Raw genomic sequence first — 15951 nt, 5'->3', positions numbered from 1 at the left:
CACATGGAAGAGAAATGTCACAAGACCTGAGAAAGAAAATAATTTATTTTACATAAAAAAGGGAAGGCTACAAGAAGATCAGCAAAGCTTTACTTATCAGTCAGAATACTGTAGCAAAAGGAATACCAAAATGTAACAAAGATGGAACTGCAATCATCTTACAGAGACGTCCAGGCCAATCATGGAGGTTGACACCTAAACAGGAGCATCTTTTGATAAGAAGGGCTGAAGAAAATCCATATACAAATTCAGTGCAGTTAGCTAAATGAGTAGAAATCCAAACCGGTGAATGTGTTTCTCATGACACAATACGGTGTACACTGCAGAGGAATGGATTGCATGCCGTTGTCTTTAGAAGAAAGAAACTTCTACTAAAGCTTATACACTAAAAAGCTCTACTACAATTGAGGGATCGTGGTGAAAAATATGAAGACCACTGGGACTCTATACTCTGGAGTGTTGACACCAAGATAAATGTTTTTGGAACTGATGGCTTCAAAGCTGTATAGTGTCAAAAAGGTGAGAAGTACAAAGAAAACTGAATGGTGTCTTTCAATGAGACCTTGTGGTTGCAGTGTCCTTATGTGGGGCTGCATCAGTGCTGCTGGAGTCGGGGGGGATACATTTCATTGATGATGTCATGAATTCACAGATGTAAACCTCTATATTGAAAGAGAAGATGCTGCCATCACTCTGTGCGCTTGGTAGACGTTCACTTAGCAACATCACAATGATCCAAAACACACATCTAAGGCTTCTGTGGTATTTCTGAAGAAGAACAGGGAGAAAGTGATTCATTGATTAAGTGTCTCCTGATCTGAACCCACCCAAACACCTATGGGGAATTCTGAAGAGACAAGTTGTCATCACTCTCCATCCAGTATCCAGGCTCTAAAAGGGCTCGTTCTTGTAGAATGAAAAAAGATAAATGTTACAATATGTCGCCAACCTGCTCATTCCATATCTAGAAAACTCGGTGCTGTTCTTAAAAATTATGGAGGTCATACAAATGACTAGATGTAGTATTTTTTTTTTTATGTCGGGTGTACTCATTTTGCATTAACTATTTTGAGTAATACTGAAGATTTAGCTATGAAAGTTATATTATTAACCTTACCTTCATGTTATGGGTTAAAGAAGGTTCTATGAAACTTAGTCTTGTCAAAATTCTGGAAATTTTTCTTTTGTTCAGTGAGATATTGTCAAGCAAGGTGAGGGAAAGACTAAGTGCACAACAACGGGAAGAGGAGGAAGAAGTCCAAACACTAGGAAAAGGGGGAGTGGAGACCCCTAGGCAGATCTGACAACAGCCTGACTCCCCTAAAGTCCCTAAATAGGTTCCGTACCTATCGCTGAGCAGGAAACCTAATCCCTGACTGCCCCTAGTGATAGGCCCTAGTTAAGGAGGGGATGGGGTGAGCACTAGTCAACCCCCTCTGCAACTAAAGACAAATAGGTAACAGACAAAGGAAAACACTTAGCTTGAGAAGACACCAGAGAGATTATGCCAACTATACTCCAAGGGAACTCCAAGAAGACACTAGCCGACTACTAGTACTTCAAGTTTGGACAGAGGAAAATAGAGCTATCTAGGCGACTTTCTGCAGAGACCGAAGGTATTTAAACATCCAGCAAGGGTGTGTCAATTAGCAGCAGAAGGTGGAGGTCCACTCCTAGGTCCTAGAGGGAGAAGGATATCACTACACCACAAAGATCAAAAGATCAAGAAGGTGCCTGCAGAGCCAAGCGCAATGACCTTCTACAGCTGGATCCAGAACGACAGTCTGTCACACCTGACACACCCATTATAGATATTGATTAAAATTTTACTTTTCAAACGGGGTGCACTCATTTATGCTGAGCACTGTATATTTAGTTTCAATCCCCACCTTCACCCCATTTCAGATTCAGTTTATTTCTAACATTTATAAACTTTCTGCTGTTTGCAATAAACCAAGAAGTATAGAAATAGCTCAGTATAAATAATATAACAAGTGGTTTCTCCATATTCAGCACAAAATGCCCCTTACTGACCACTGAAGTCTGAGGATTATTCACCCCTACGTGATAAGCGTCTTTAGTAGGTAGTAAAGCCCCTTTGGCTGTTACGACCTGCTGCGTACGTGATGCCTATCCAGACACCAGCTCTTTACAGCCCCTGAGGAATCTTAGCCCGTTCCTCATTGGCGATGGCCTCTAAGTCACTAATATTCTTGGGTTGTACAAATAAGCATGTCTGCAGGATACATTAGGCATAAGGGAGCGTCATAGTCAAAATACACCTGAGGTAAAATCCACAGAAGCAAATGGAATAGCGCTGCTTAAGAAGTATCATATATACAGGTGCTTCTCAGAAAATTAGAATATCATCAAAAGGTTAATTTATTTCAGTTCTTCAACACAAAAAGTGAAGCTCATATATTATATAGAGTCATTACAAACAGAGAGATCTATTTCAAGTGTTTATTTCTGTTAATGCTGATGATTATGGCTTACAGCCAATGAAAACACAAAAGTCATTATCTCAGTAAATTAGAATACTTTATAACAACAGCTTGAAAAATGTCTTTAAAATCCGAAATGTTCCCCTACTGAAATGTATGTTCAGTAAATGCCCTCAATACTTGGTCGGGGATCCTTTGCATCAATTACTGCATCAATGCGGCCTGGCATTAACCGAAATAAACACTTGGAATAGATCGCTCTGTGTGTAATGACTCTATATAATATATGAGCTTCACTTCTTGGATTGAAGAACTGAAATAAATTAACCTTTTGATGATATTCTAAATTAGTAAGAAGCACCTGTATATATGAAACTTCCTAAGGAGCGCTGTCTTCAATTGTGTAATATTCTTGGGTTGTGAAGAGAGTGGAGCAAAAAGTAAATTTAAAAAAATAAAATGTACTTGACTATCACTGTAAAATAGATTATGATTAAGAATCCACATGGTGTAAAACCCGTCACCAGTTCATGTATTGTTTATACCCGCTCTCATTTCACATTTTTCTATTGAAATACTAATATGGATTTTTACGTTTCATAAGTAAAGGTGTAATTTTTAATCCTGTGGGATTGCTGGATCTGAACCTTTCTTGTCGCCATACTTACACATAACTGACCCTGCTAGGTGTAACGAGATCTGCTCAAGCTATGTCCACTTTAGTCACGTAGTGCCATCGTATTCACTCTGAGCCGTTCTGGGGCTCAAGGAGATGTGGTGGCCACTGTCCCCGGATAGTGCGGTCACTGTCCCCGGATAGTGCGGTCACTGTCCCCGGATAGTGCGGTCACTCTCCAGCCAGGAATTAGTCTTGTTGAGACTAGAGATGAGCAGATCAATCCATGGAGGAATGAATTTGAGTTAAATTTCCTGATATCCGAGGTTCCACACAAATTTGAACAATCTGCGATTCAATTTGTGAGGATTTAAAAAATAAAAACCTGCATCATTATCAGGGGACTATCACAGGCAGGATAACACTTAGGGGCGGCCATGAACACCATTTTATGCCTGTACTGTGTTGGTATAGGAGCTCGGCATAGGGATAGGTAGAGGCCTAATCATTTTTGGAGCCCTCTACATTGCTTCGATGGTCTAATATTAGACGTGTACACACCACCTGAATATACTGTAGTTACAGGTGCTGCTATATGGACATGATGCAATCTAGATTTCCTGGTCCTATTCTAACTGGTAAAGTCACGTGAAAACCTGAACCTTAGACCAAGTGTTCACCTACTGAAGTGTGCACATTGTAATAATTAATAATTTTTGAGCCGTCGTCATTGCTCTGAACTGACCACATATTGGTCGTCTTTAGATAATTTGTCCTTTAGCTTCCAGGATTCATGTCCTCTTTTCTTTTCTTTCCTTTTGTCTTTATGGAATTCACACAAAACCAGATTATCACGCTGACTCCAACATTGTTCCCATATGACAATTGCAGTATTATTAATGATTTTCATCGTTGTGATCTCATTGTCCATGTGTTATCTCTGGTTGATCCTCACATTCCCACCTTTCCTCCTCCCGCCTCCCATTGATCTGACACTTTTCTTTAGGTTCATTTCATGTCACATATGAAACTAAATGTTTTATTTGTTATGTTCATGTATTACAAACGTCCTTGATGAAGACAATTTATTGGCCGAAACGCTGGCCGGTATCTGTCTTTGCTTTTTTTGCCGGATCCAAATAAAAAATATATATTTGCAGCAACATTTCCTCCTTTTGTCTTCTTCGGTGCCGAGGTCTCCGTTACACTACACCGCACTATGTAACTTCCTATAACCTGACCCCTGATCGCGAGTTTGGAGGGGGTTCGGCAGGTGCAGGAGCCCCCGGATTACTTCTGCTCTCGTCTCTAGTAGATTTTCTCCCTTAATCCTGACTGCATTTATAACAGATATTCAGAGAGATCAGTCGTGTATGTGATCGTATACAAGGACGTCACTTACAGGGTTTTCCTAACTTGTATGTAAGCTGTGAAGACTCCGCACAGATATCAGGTCCTACAATACCGCGACCCTGATGACCGGTGGATTCTCTCAGGAGGTTTATACAGTGTAATGGAATATCCTGCCGATTATAGAAATATACATTTATATCCTTATAAATACAAAACAATATTTCAGGAATATTTATATACAGATGTAGCAGAGCTAAACATGATCATAAAAACCTATAACCATGGAAATTACAATTAATTACTAAAAAAACTCTTATTTCTTTTCTTAGATTTCATACAAGTGACATTAATTCTCATCTAGGAGGAGACGCCGCCGAGCTCCGGTCTCTATTACACTCCAGTAACCGTCACATTATAACCACAGAATTTACATGTCCCCAGTATTTCCATACACAGTCTCTGGGGGTCTCTGTATCCCCCCTGTCACTCTCTATATAGATCTCATTGTACAGATTGTCTCATCTTATAGTTTCTATCTGACGGTCCAGACACATCAGGATGGTTTCTCGCAGTTATCTGCTGGCTGTGATCTTCATTTCTATTCAGGGTGAGAGATTCGGATCCTTCCATGATTGTGTGTAGAGAAATCTCTACAGTGGATCCATCATCAGATCAGGATTTCTAGGAAGATCCCGACATCTCTGTGTCCTCCGGAGATACAATCACCATCTCTTGTACGGCCAGTGAAGATGTATATAGCTATGTAGCCTGGTACCAACAGAAATCAGGACAATGACCAAAGCTTCTTATCTATTATGCAACCACCCGAGATACAGGGGTCCCAGACCGGTTCTCTGGATCTGGATCTGGAACTGATTACACTCTTACAATCCGAGGAGCGACAGAGGACGATGCAGCAGATTATTACTGTCAGCAGGGTTATAGCACTCCATACACACAGTGATACAGAGCCGTACAAAAACCTCCGTCCTCATCCCCCATGATGTCGCTGTATTACAATGTTGTGTAGATGAAGGTGCAGAGAATTAGCAGAGCGCTCAGTGATTATTTCTGTCTTCTCTTCTTCCTCTGGGAATAGATTATTTCTGTACAGATCATTGTATAAACCAGTCAGGTATAAACCAGCGCTGACATAATGATTACAGACTATATGAACATCTGCACAGGAGGAGATACTCTGAATGTGGCCGTACAACGGAGCGAGCTGACGGATAAACAGATTTTCCTTCGGCCCCTCCCCCACAGAATATTAATTGTATAAAAGTAATAAAACATTTAAAAAAATTATAAGTCTTCTATTACTGTAATAACTTTTTCCCGCAGAATGAAGCTGACACTTTATCTCTATAGCGCATGAATAGCAGAAAATGTGAAAGGTCAAAACTCTGATGTAAAACACCTTAATAAGTTGCAATATTTTCACAGAACTCGGAAGTTGTGACTTTTAGGCTATGTGCCACGTAGCGTTTTTAACCCCTTAAGCCCCGCGGGTGGTTTGCACGTTAATGACCGGGCCAATTTTTACAATTCTGACCACTGTCACTTTATGAGGTAATTACTCTGGAACGCTTCAACGGATCCCCCTGATTCTGAGATTGTTTTTTCGTGTCATATTGTACTTCATGATTGTGGAAAAATTTCTTCGATATCACTTGTGTTTATTTGTGAAAAAAACGGAAATTTGGCGAAAATTTTGAAAATTTTGCAATTTTCAAAATTTGAATTTTTAAGCCCTGAAATCAGAGCGATATGTCACACAAAAGAGTTAATAAATAACATTTCCCACATGTCTACTTTACATCAGCACAATTTTGGAACCAAAATTTTTTTTTGTTAGGGAGCTATAAGGGTTAAAAGTTGACCAGCGATTTCTCATTTTTCCAACAAAATTTACAAAACCATTTTTTTAGGGACCACATCACATTTGAAGTCACTTTGAGAGGTCTTTATGACAGAAAATACCCAAAAGTGACACCATTCTAAAAACTGCACCCCTCAAGGTGCTCAAAACCACATTCAAGAACTTTATTAACCCTTCAGGTGCTTCACAGGAATTTTTTGAATGTGGAAGAAAAAAATGAACATTTAACTTTTTTCACAAAAATGTTACTTTAGACCCAATTTTTTTTATTTTCACAGGGGTAACAAGAAAAAATGGACCCCAAAATTTGTTGTGCAATTTCCCCTGGGCACGCAGATACCCAATATTTGGGGAAAAAACACTGTTTAGGCGCACGGCAGGGCTCGGAAGGGAAGGAGCGCCATTTGACTTTTTGATTGTAAAATTTGCTTGAATAATTAGCGGACGCCATGTTGTGTTTGGAGAGCCCATGTGTGCCCAAACTTTGGAGCTCCCCCACAAGTGACCCCATTTTGGAAACTAGACCCCCCAAGGCACCTTTCTAGATGCATAGTGAGCACTTGGAACCCCAAGGTGCTTCACAAATTGATTCGTAACAATGAAAAAGTGAAAAAAAAAAACACTTTTTCATTTTTATGAATCAATTTGTGAAGCACCTGAGGGTTCCAAGTGCTCACAATGCATCTAGATAGGTGCCTTGGGGGGTCTAGTTTCCAAAATGGGGTCACTTGTGGGGGAGCTCCAATGTTTGGGCACACAGCGGCTCTCCAAACGCAACATGGTGTCACTAACAATTTGAGCCGATTTTCCGTTAAATTTGTTAGAGGACACCATGTTGCATTTAGAGAGTCCCTGTGTGCCCAAACATTGGAGCTCCCCCACAAGTGACCCCATTTTGGAAACTAGACCCCCCAAGGCACCTATCTAGATGCATAGTGAGCACTTGGAACCCCCAGGTGCTTCACAAATTGATTCGTAACAATGAAAAAGTGAAAAAAAAAACACTTTTTCATTTTTATGAATCAATTTGTGAAGCACCTGAGGGTTCCAAGTGCTCACTATGCATCTAGATAGGTGCCTTGGGTGGTCTAGTTTCCAAAATGGGGTCACTTGTGGGGGAGCTCCAATATTTGGGCACACAGCGGCTCTCTAAATGCAACATGGTGTCCGCTAACAAATTTAACGCAAAATTGGCTCAAATTGTTAGCGACACCATGTTGCGTTTGGAGAGCCGCTGTGTGCCCAAACATTGGTGCTCCCCCACAAGTGACCCCATTTTGGAAACTAGACCCCCCAAGGCACCTATCTAGATGCATCGTGAGCACTTGGAACCCCCAGGTGCTTCACAAATTGATTCGTAACAATGAAAAAGTGAAAAAAAAAACACTTTTTCATTTTTATGAATCAATTTGTGAAGCACCTGGGGGTTCCAACTGCTCACTATGCATCTAGATAGGTGCCTTGGGGGGTCTAGTTTCCAAAATGGGGTCACTTGTGGGGGAGCTCCAATGTTTGGGCACACAGGGACTCTCTAAATGCAACATGGTATCCGCTAACAAATTGAATGGAAAATCGGCTCAAATTGTTAGCGGACACCACATTGCGTTTGGAGAGCCCCTCTGTGCCCAAACTTTGGAGCTCCCCCACAAGTGACCCCATTTTGGAAACTAGACCCCCCAAGGCACCTTTCTAGATGCATAGTGAGCACTTGGAACCCCCAGGTGCTTCACAAATTGATTTGTAATAATGAAAAAGTGAAAAAAAAAACACTTTTTCATTTTTACGAATCAATTTGTGAAGCACCTAGGGGTTCCAAGTGCTCACTATGCATCTAGATAGGTGCCTTGGGGGGTCTAGTTTCCAAAATGGGGTTACTTGTGGGGGAGCTCCAATGTTTGGGCACACAGGGACTCTCTAAATGCAACATGGTATCCGCTAACAAATTGAATGGAAAATCGGCTCAAATTGTTAGCGGACGCCACATTGCGTTTGGAGAGCCCCTCTGTGCCCAAACTTTGGAGCTCCCCCACAAGTGACCCCATTTTGGAAACTAGACCCCCCAAGGCACCTTTCTAGATGCATAGTGAGCACTTGGAACCCCCAGGTGCTTCACAAATTGATTCGTAATAATGAAAAAGTGAAAAAAAAAACACTTTTTAATATTTATGAATCAATTTGTGAAGCACCTGGGGTTCCAAGTGCTCACTATGCATCTAGATAGGTGCCTTGGGGGGTCTAGTTTCCAAAATGGGGTCACTTGTGGGGGAGCTCCAATGTTTGGGCACACAGGGACTCTCCAAATGCAACATGATATCCGCTAACAATTTGAGCCGACAATTTGTTAGCGGATATCATGTTGCATTTGGAGAGTCCCTGTGTGCCCAAACATTGGAGCTCCCCCACAAGTGACCCCATTTTGGAAACTAGACCCGCCAAGGCACCTATCTAGATTCATAGTGAGCACTTGGAACCCCAGGTGCTTCACAAATTGATTCATAAAAATGAAAAAGTGTTTTTTTTTTCACTTTTTCATTTTTACGAATCAATTTGTGAAGCACCTGGGGGTTCCAAGTGCTCACTATGCATCTAGAAAGGTGCCTTGGGGGGTCTAGTTTCCAAAATGGGGTCACTTGTGGGGGAGCTCCAAAGTTTGGGCACAGAGGGGCTCTCCAAACGCAATGTGCGTCCGCTAACAATTTGAGCCGATTTTCCATTCAATTTGTTAGCGGATACCATGTTGCATTTAGAGAGTCCCTGTGTGCCCAAACATTGGAGCTCCCCCACAAGTGACACCATTTTGGAAACTAGACCCCCCAAGGCACCTATCTAGATTCATAGTGAGCACTTGGAACCCCAGGTGCTTCACAAATTGATTCATAAAAATGAAAAAGTGTTTTTTTTTTCACTTTTTCATTTTTACGAATCAATTTGTGAAGCACCTGGGGGTTCCAAGTGCTCACTATGCATCTAGAAAGGTGCCTTGGGGGGTCTAGTTTCCAAAATGGGGTCACTTGTGGGGGAGCTCCAAAGTTTGGGCACAGAGGGGCTCTCCAAACGCAATGTGTGTCCGCTAACAATTTGAGACGATTTTCCATTCAATTTGTTAGCGGATACCATGTTGCATTTAGAGAGTCCCTGTGTGCCCAAACATTGGAGCTCCCCCACAAGTGACCCCATTTTGGAAACTAGACCCCCCAAGGCACCTATCTAGATTCATAGTGAGCACTTGGAACCCCAGGTGCTTCACAAATTGATTCATAAAAATGAAAAAGTGTTTTTTTTTTCACTTTTTCATTTTTACGAATCAATTTGTGAAGCACCTGGGGGTTCCAAGTGCTCACTATGCATCTAGATAGGTGCCTTGGGGGGTCTAGTTTCCAAAATGGGGTCACTTGTGGGGGAGCTCCAATGTTTGGGCACACAGGGGCTCTCCAAACGCAACATGGCGTCCGCTAACAATTTGAGCCGATTTTCCATTCAATTTGTTAGCGGACACCATGTCGCGTTTGGAGAGCCCGTGATGTGCCTAAACAGTGGAGCTCCCCCACAAGTGTCCCCATTTTGGAAACTATACCCCTCAAGGATTTTATTAAGGTGTATAGTGAACATTTTGAACCCAAAGGTACGGCACATTATTTGTTTACATTAGGTCATCATATTGAATAAGTTGTCATTATTCTTGAGCGCAAGTGCTCGCTACTTGAGTTTGCATCGGGTACTCAGGTATGCACCATGTACAGCGTGTGCTCGAGTGACATGCTCGAGTCCCTGCTCCGCATGTTTCACGGTTATTAGACACCCAAAAAAAAACATGCGGGGATCGCTCGTGCATGGCAGGCAATCCCTGTAAAGTTTTTTGGCCGCGAAGCATATGGGGCAGAGACTCGAGCATGTCACTCAAATACCCACGATACTCAATGCATACCAGAGCACCCGATGCAAACTCAAGTAGCGAGCACTTGCTCTCAACACTAGTCGCCATATCGTCATCTTTTTTTCTTACTTTTGAAAAAAATCCCAACCCCAGCCCTAACCCTAGCACAACCCTAGCCCCAGCACAACCCTAGCCCCAGCACAACCCTAGCCCCAGCACAACCCTAGCCCCAAACCCAGCCCTAACCCTAGCCCAATCCTAACCCAAGAGTTTATTTTTGACGCCGTTCCTTGTGCGGTATTAGTGATTAGACGACTTTATTCTTCGGGTCGGTGTGATTACAGCAATGCCAGAATCATATGGGGGTTTTATGACTGACAGCTGTCACACACTAAAAGACGCATTTTTTGTAAAATCTAGTTTTTGCATCGCCATATTTTGAGAGCTATAATTTTTCCAGATTTTGGCAGACAGTCATGTGACGGCTCGTTTTTTGCGGGATGACTTGACGTTGTTATTGGTGCCATTTTCAGGCACGTGACATTTTTTGATCGCTTTCTATTCCGATTTTTGGGAGGCAGAATAAACAAAAACCAACAATTCAGGAATTGTTTTTTTTTTTTTTTTTTTATTCTGTTCCGCGTGTGGTAAAATTGATGAGGTAGCTTTATTCTTCGGGTCAGTACGTTTACAGCGGTACCACATTTGTATCATTTTTCTATGTTTTGGCGCTTATACACAATAAAAGCTATTTTATAGAAAAAAATATTTTTTAGTATCGCTTTATTCTGAGAGCTATAACTTTTTTATTTTTCGGCTGATAGACCTGTATGGCGGCTTGTTTTTTGCGGGACGAGATGACGTTTTCAGCGGTATCATTTTTATTTATATGCGTCTTTTTGATCGCGTGTTATTCCACTTTTTGTTTGGCGGTATGGTGATAAAGCATTGTTTTTTGCTTCGTTTTTTTTTTTTTTTTTTTACCGTGTTCACTGAAGGGGTTAACTAGTGGGACAGTTTTATAGGTCAGGTTGTTCCGGACGCGGCGATACCAAATATGTGTACTTTTATTGTTTTTTTTTTTTTTTTTTTATAATAATATTTATTGATGGGTACATTATATTTTTATTTTTGGTGTATTATTTTTTTTATTTTTTTATAATATTTTTGCACATTTTTTTTTTTTCCCACTTTCACACAGTTTATACACTTTATTACTTTGTCCCACTCTGGGACTTTCACTTTTTTTTTTTGATCGCCTGCATGGCACAGGAATGGAGCACCATCCCTATGCCATGAAGGCTGTCAGAAGTGCACAGTGTGAAGATTGCTTGGAGATGCACTGCGCATGTCCAAGCAATCTTCCTGCTCTCTGGTGACCCGGATGTTGTCATGACGACATCGGGTCGTCATGGCAACACCCGGGAAGCCTTTGCAGACTGCGCTGGAAGCCAGAAGAGGAGGTGAGTATCGCCGATCACCTCCCCTTGCCCCCGCAATGCCGCGATCGACTTCGATCGACTTCGATCGCAGCATCACGGGGGTTAATGTGCTGGGAGCGGTGCAGGACCGCTCCCTGCACATAGTACCGGGTGTCAGCTGTGCCAATCAGCTGACACCCGGCGGCGATCGCGCCCGCACAGCCTGTGTGCGCGCGCGATCGCGATGACGTACTAATACGGGTCTGGCTCTTAAGTCCCAGGGCACAGACGCGTATTAGTACGTCAGATGTTATTAAGGGGTTAAAGCCATGAAAACGCATTGAAAACGCTTGTAAAACCATCTGCCATGCAAAGCAATGTGAATTCGGATGTGCTGTGCACATGATGCGCTAATTAGTGCGCCAAATTCGCAGCATGACCATTTCTACTGCGATTACGCTGCAAATTCGCGGCCATTGAGGAACATTGAAATGCAGCAAACCCGCAGGTATATGTGGATTTGCAGCGTTTCAATTAAATTCAATGGCCGCGAAGTTGCAGCGTAATCGCGGTGCGTGTGGTACCTGGGATGAAGAGGAGACTACAACTCCTCTACATCCCGGCTACCACGCGGTGAAAAAAAGAAATAAAAAAGTTAAAAGTAAAAAAACCTGTATACTCACCTCTCCGGTCTTCTCCCGGCTGCGTCATCTCTCCTCGGCGTCCTGGGTGTACTTGCAGGATCTGCAGTGATGTCATTTAGTCAGCTGATGGTCACGTGACCACTGACGTCAGCGGTCAGGTGATGGTCGCGTGACCATCAGCTGACTAAATGAAGTCATCACAGGTCCTGCCAGTACACCCGGGACGCCGAGGAGAGAGGATCGCTGCCAGGAGGAGACCGGAGAGGTGAGCATACAGGTTTTTTTTTATTTTTAACTTTTTAATTCTTTCTTTTTTTTTACTATAGATGCTGCATTTAAAGCATCTAAGTTGGTCACACAATATAAATCCATGCCGGTTGCATGGATTTATATTGTGTGACCAACTTGTCAAGCACTTTTCCAAGTGATGCTCAAAATCACTTGGAAAAGTGCTTGAAAAAACGCATGCGAAAACGCTGAAAAAACGCTTCTCTCTGGCAGAAAAAACGTATGTAAAAACGCTGAAAAAACGCTTCTCTCTGGCAGAGAAAACGCATGTAAATCTGCTACGTGGGCACATCGCCTTAGGGTTTACAGTCCAGTCTCAGCAGAAACTGCGTAATGTAGTCAAGAAATATTCCCCAGTCACTGACTTCAGACCATTTCTGGTGTCGGCACATGACAATTAAGAGATGCGCCTATTTCTTTAGGGGATGAGCACCACTTAATGAATTAGACGCATTGTACTCCAGAGAGTCATTAACACTAAACTGCACAACACCGGTCATAATGAATCGCCCCATAGTGTCCTTCACAATAGTGTCCCCCCTTACTGTCGAGACACATTAGTGACTCCTCCTTAGTGAATTTCATGCTCAAAATGGTTGACCCCTGGTACTATGAACTGTTGCTCTTACACGAATCGTCCTGCAGGTGTCACCTTTCAGGATTATGGAGTGTAATGCTCTATAGCGCCATCTGGTGGATGAGATAAGTAGTGCATCACATGACATTGTAGAGGGAAATTGCAGCCTGACAATGTAACAAGCCCAGATAATAATCATCATGGGGTGACACCGCTCTACACTTCACCTACTATCCACATAAATCATTTATATATATATATGTTATGTTACACACGTAAACAATTCTTAAAAGAACATTTCACACATTGACAAAATATTATTTGATGATTACAGCTCCAATGATTATTTATGTGTTACCATAAGTATATCCTAATTATGTAGTCATCATAACGGACGTATATAGAAATCATAGAGCTCCATAGCTGAAGTTCTAATTATCCTCCCCTCAAAAGAAAAGAAAAATTAATATTCAGTAGGGGGTCACAGTAGAGCATATATCACAACTTTGCAACCTTTACAAATTGATATAAGTAGTTTTATGCCTAAAATTGACAGAAGTATTCTAGGAGCGATCCCTTTATTGGCTAACCAGGAGAATTATATCTGCAGCTTTCAGAGCACCGAGGCTCCTTCTTCAGGAGGATTTACAAATGAATGACTGAGACAAGAGCACAACATTTAGGAGATATTACAATTTGTGCATGGGGTGGATGGGGTGATGCCTCCTAAAGATAAGCCAAGGAAATCAAGGTAAGGTTTTTTGTTACAAATGGAGAGATGGTGGGAGTGACAGCTTAGTGATCTGGAGTCAGTCTCGTGGAGGTGTGAACTGGGTCCATGTAGTGAGTCATAAATCCAGGTGTTAAATTGTGGAAGAGTTGAACATTCTTATCAGTATGAATTCTCAGATTTTCCTTTCTTTTTCGTCCTTAAAACGACCTTTCAGTATTAAGACTTTTATATCCGTCATACAGTGTCCAGGTCCAGAGAAATGTTTTCCCACAGGCGTCCAGTTCATTCCTGATTGTGTCTGTGTAGATTCCTCCCCGTTTGTAGTTTTTGCTTAGTTTCCCCAATATCGGCTCCTCAGGACACCTTGTACATTGTATCATGTCCACCACATTGGAAGATGAACATGAGAAGAAGTCCATGATCTTATAGTCCTGATTGGTGTTGGGTATGTGGACTGTATTTGTCGGTAATATCTGGGTACAAGTCCTGCTTTTTATTATTACAGGGGAATGTTCCCATCTCTGATGGTGATGAGAGGACACTTCTGACAAGGAGATTCCTTAGGTTACGGGGCTTTTTGTAGGAGAGAAGTGGTAGTTCTGGGAATATTCCTTTCAGTCTGTGGTCTCTGAGGAATATGGGTGGAAGATCAGTCTCAATCTTCCTTAGGATGTTCATGTGCTTGCTGTATGTGACCACAAGAGGCGCCCTGCTGTTGTCCCCTCTCTGTCTGTAATCCAAGAGGTGGCTTCTTGGGATCCTTGTAGCTCTGTGGATCTGTTCATCTATTACCAGTGGATGGTATCCTTGTTGTAGGAACATATTCCTCAGTGATAGCCGGTGCAAGAATCACCCCCCTTTGTGCCCCATTAAAAATAAAGCAATTAAAAAAAAATACACATATTCGATATCGCCAAATTCATAAAACTCCAATCTATCAAAAATAAAATAAATTAATCCAATCAGTAAACAGCGTAATGAGAAAAAAATCAAAACGCCATAATTACTTTTTTTAGCTGCCACAACATTGCAATAAACTGCAATTAGACAAGATGATACCATTATATCTACCCCAAAATAGCATCAATAAACCTCAAATCAGGCCACAGATAATAAGCCCCCACATAGCCCCTTACCACGAAAATTGAAAATGTTAGGGGTCTCAGAAAATGGTGACACAAACAATTGTGGAATTGCACTTTTTTTGCAATTTCAACGCACTTAGAATTATTTTCCCAACTTTTGAGTGAATCACATGATAAAATGAATGATGTCGTTCAAAACTACAACTTGTCTCGCAAAAACCAAGTCCTCATACGCTATGTGGATGGAAAGATAGCAAGTTATGGCTCTTAGTAGAAGGAGAGGAAAAAACAAATAAAATAATGAAAAATAGCCCAGTCATGAAGGGGTTAAACATGCTATGAAGCGACTGCCAATAGGTAATGGTTTTCCGATTGGTGGTCATTTAGTGCCGCCGGTCGCCCATGTGAACGTACCCCTATACAATGTAGAGACAGAACAAATATTCACATCCAGTAACTCACCGCTGACGTCTTACTATTATGCAACACAAAATTCTGAATGTAAATTGATAATCCACCACTGAGCCCCCTGTAACTATAATTGGCCACTTTTCCCCTCCCAATAAATGTATAAATGAATTAGTTACTGTTCTCTTTCCCCCAATTAATCAGTTAATCTCCTGTGTCCTCCATGCCCCCACTGTGCACCTCCCGCCCCCCCGATTCATTATAATTACTTGTCCGCTGTATCATTATAATTCCATGCCCCTCTGATTCATTATATTTACATGTCCCCTCCCCCAATATATTTATATCTCTTCCATCCCCCACCCTTAAGTCATTATAGTGTTCTCTCTCTCACCCCCATTTCATTCTTGTTATCAAAATTAATTCATTTATTGAAAAACTAATATTTAATACTTCCCTGTCCATCAGATCTCCTGTGGCTCCACCTCATCTTGTGGCAGAGCGTCCATGCTGACGCCATGATGCCATTGCCACCAGCTGAGTCACAGAGAAGGTGACGGGCGCTCCCCATTCATTGTGCTACATTCGCTATCGCTATGGCGCAGTGGATCTAGCTCACCGCACCT

This window comes from Phyllobates terribilis, unplaced genomic scaffold (assembly GCF_046119375.1).
Source record: "Phyllobates terribilis strain yellow unplaced genomic scaffold, ASM4611937v1 Scaffold_1__5_contigs__length_1240528914, whole genome shotgun sequence".
NCBI lineage: Eukaryota > Metazoa > Chordata > Amphibia > Anura > Dendrobatidae > Phyllobates > Phyllobates terribilis.
This window is presented reverse-complemented; position numbering follows the sequence as displayed.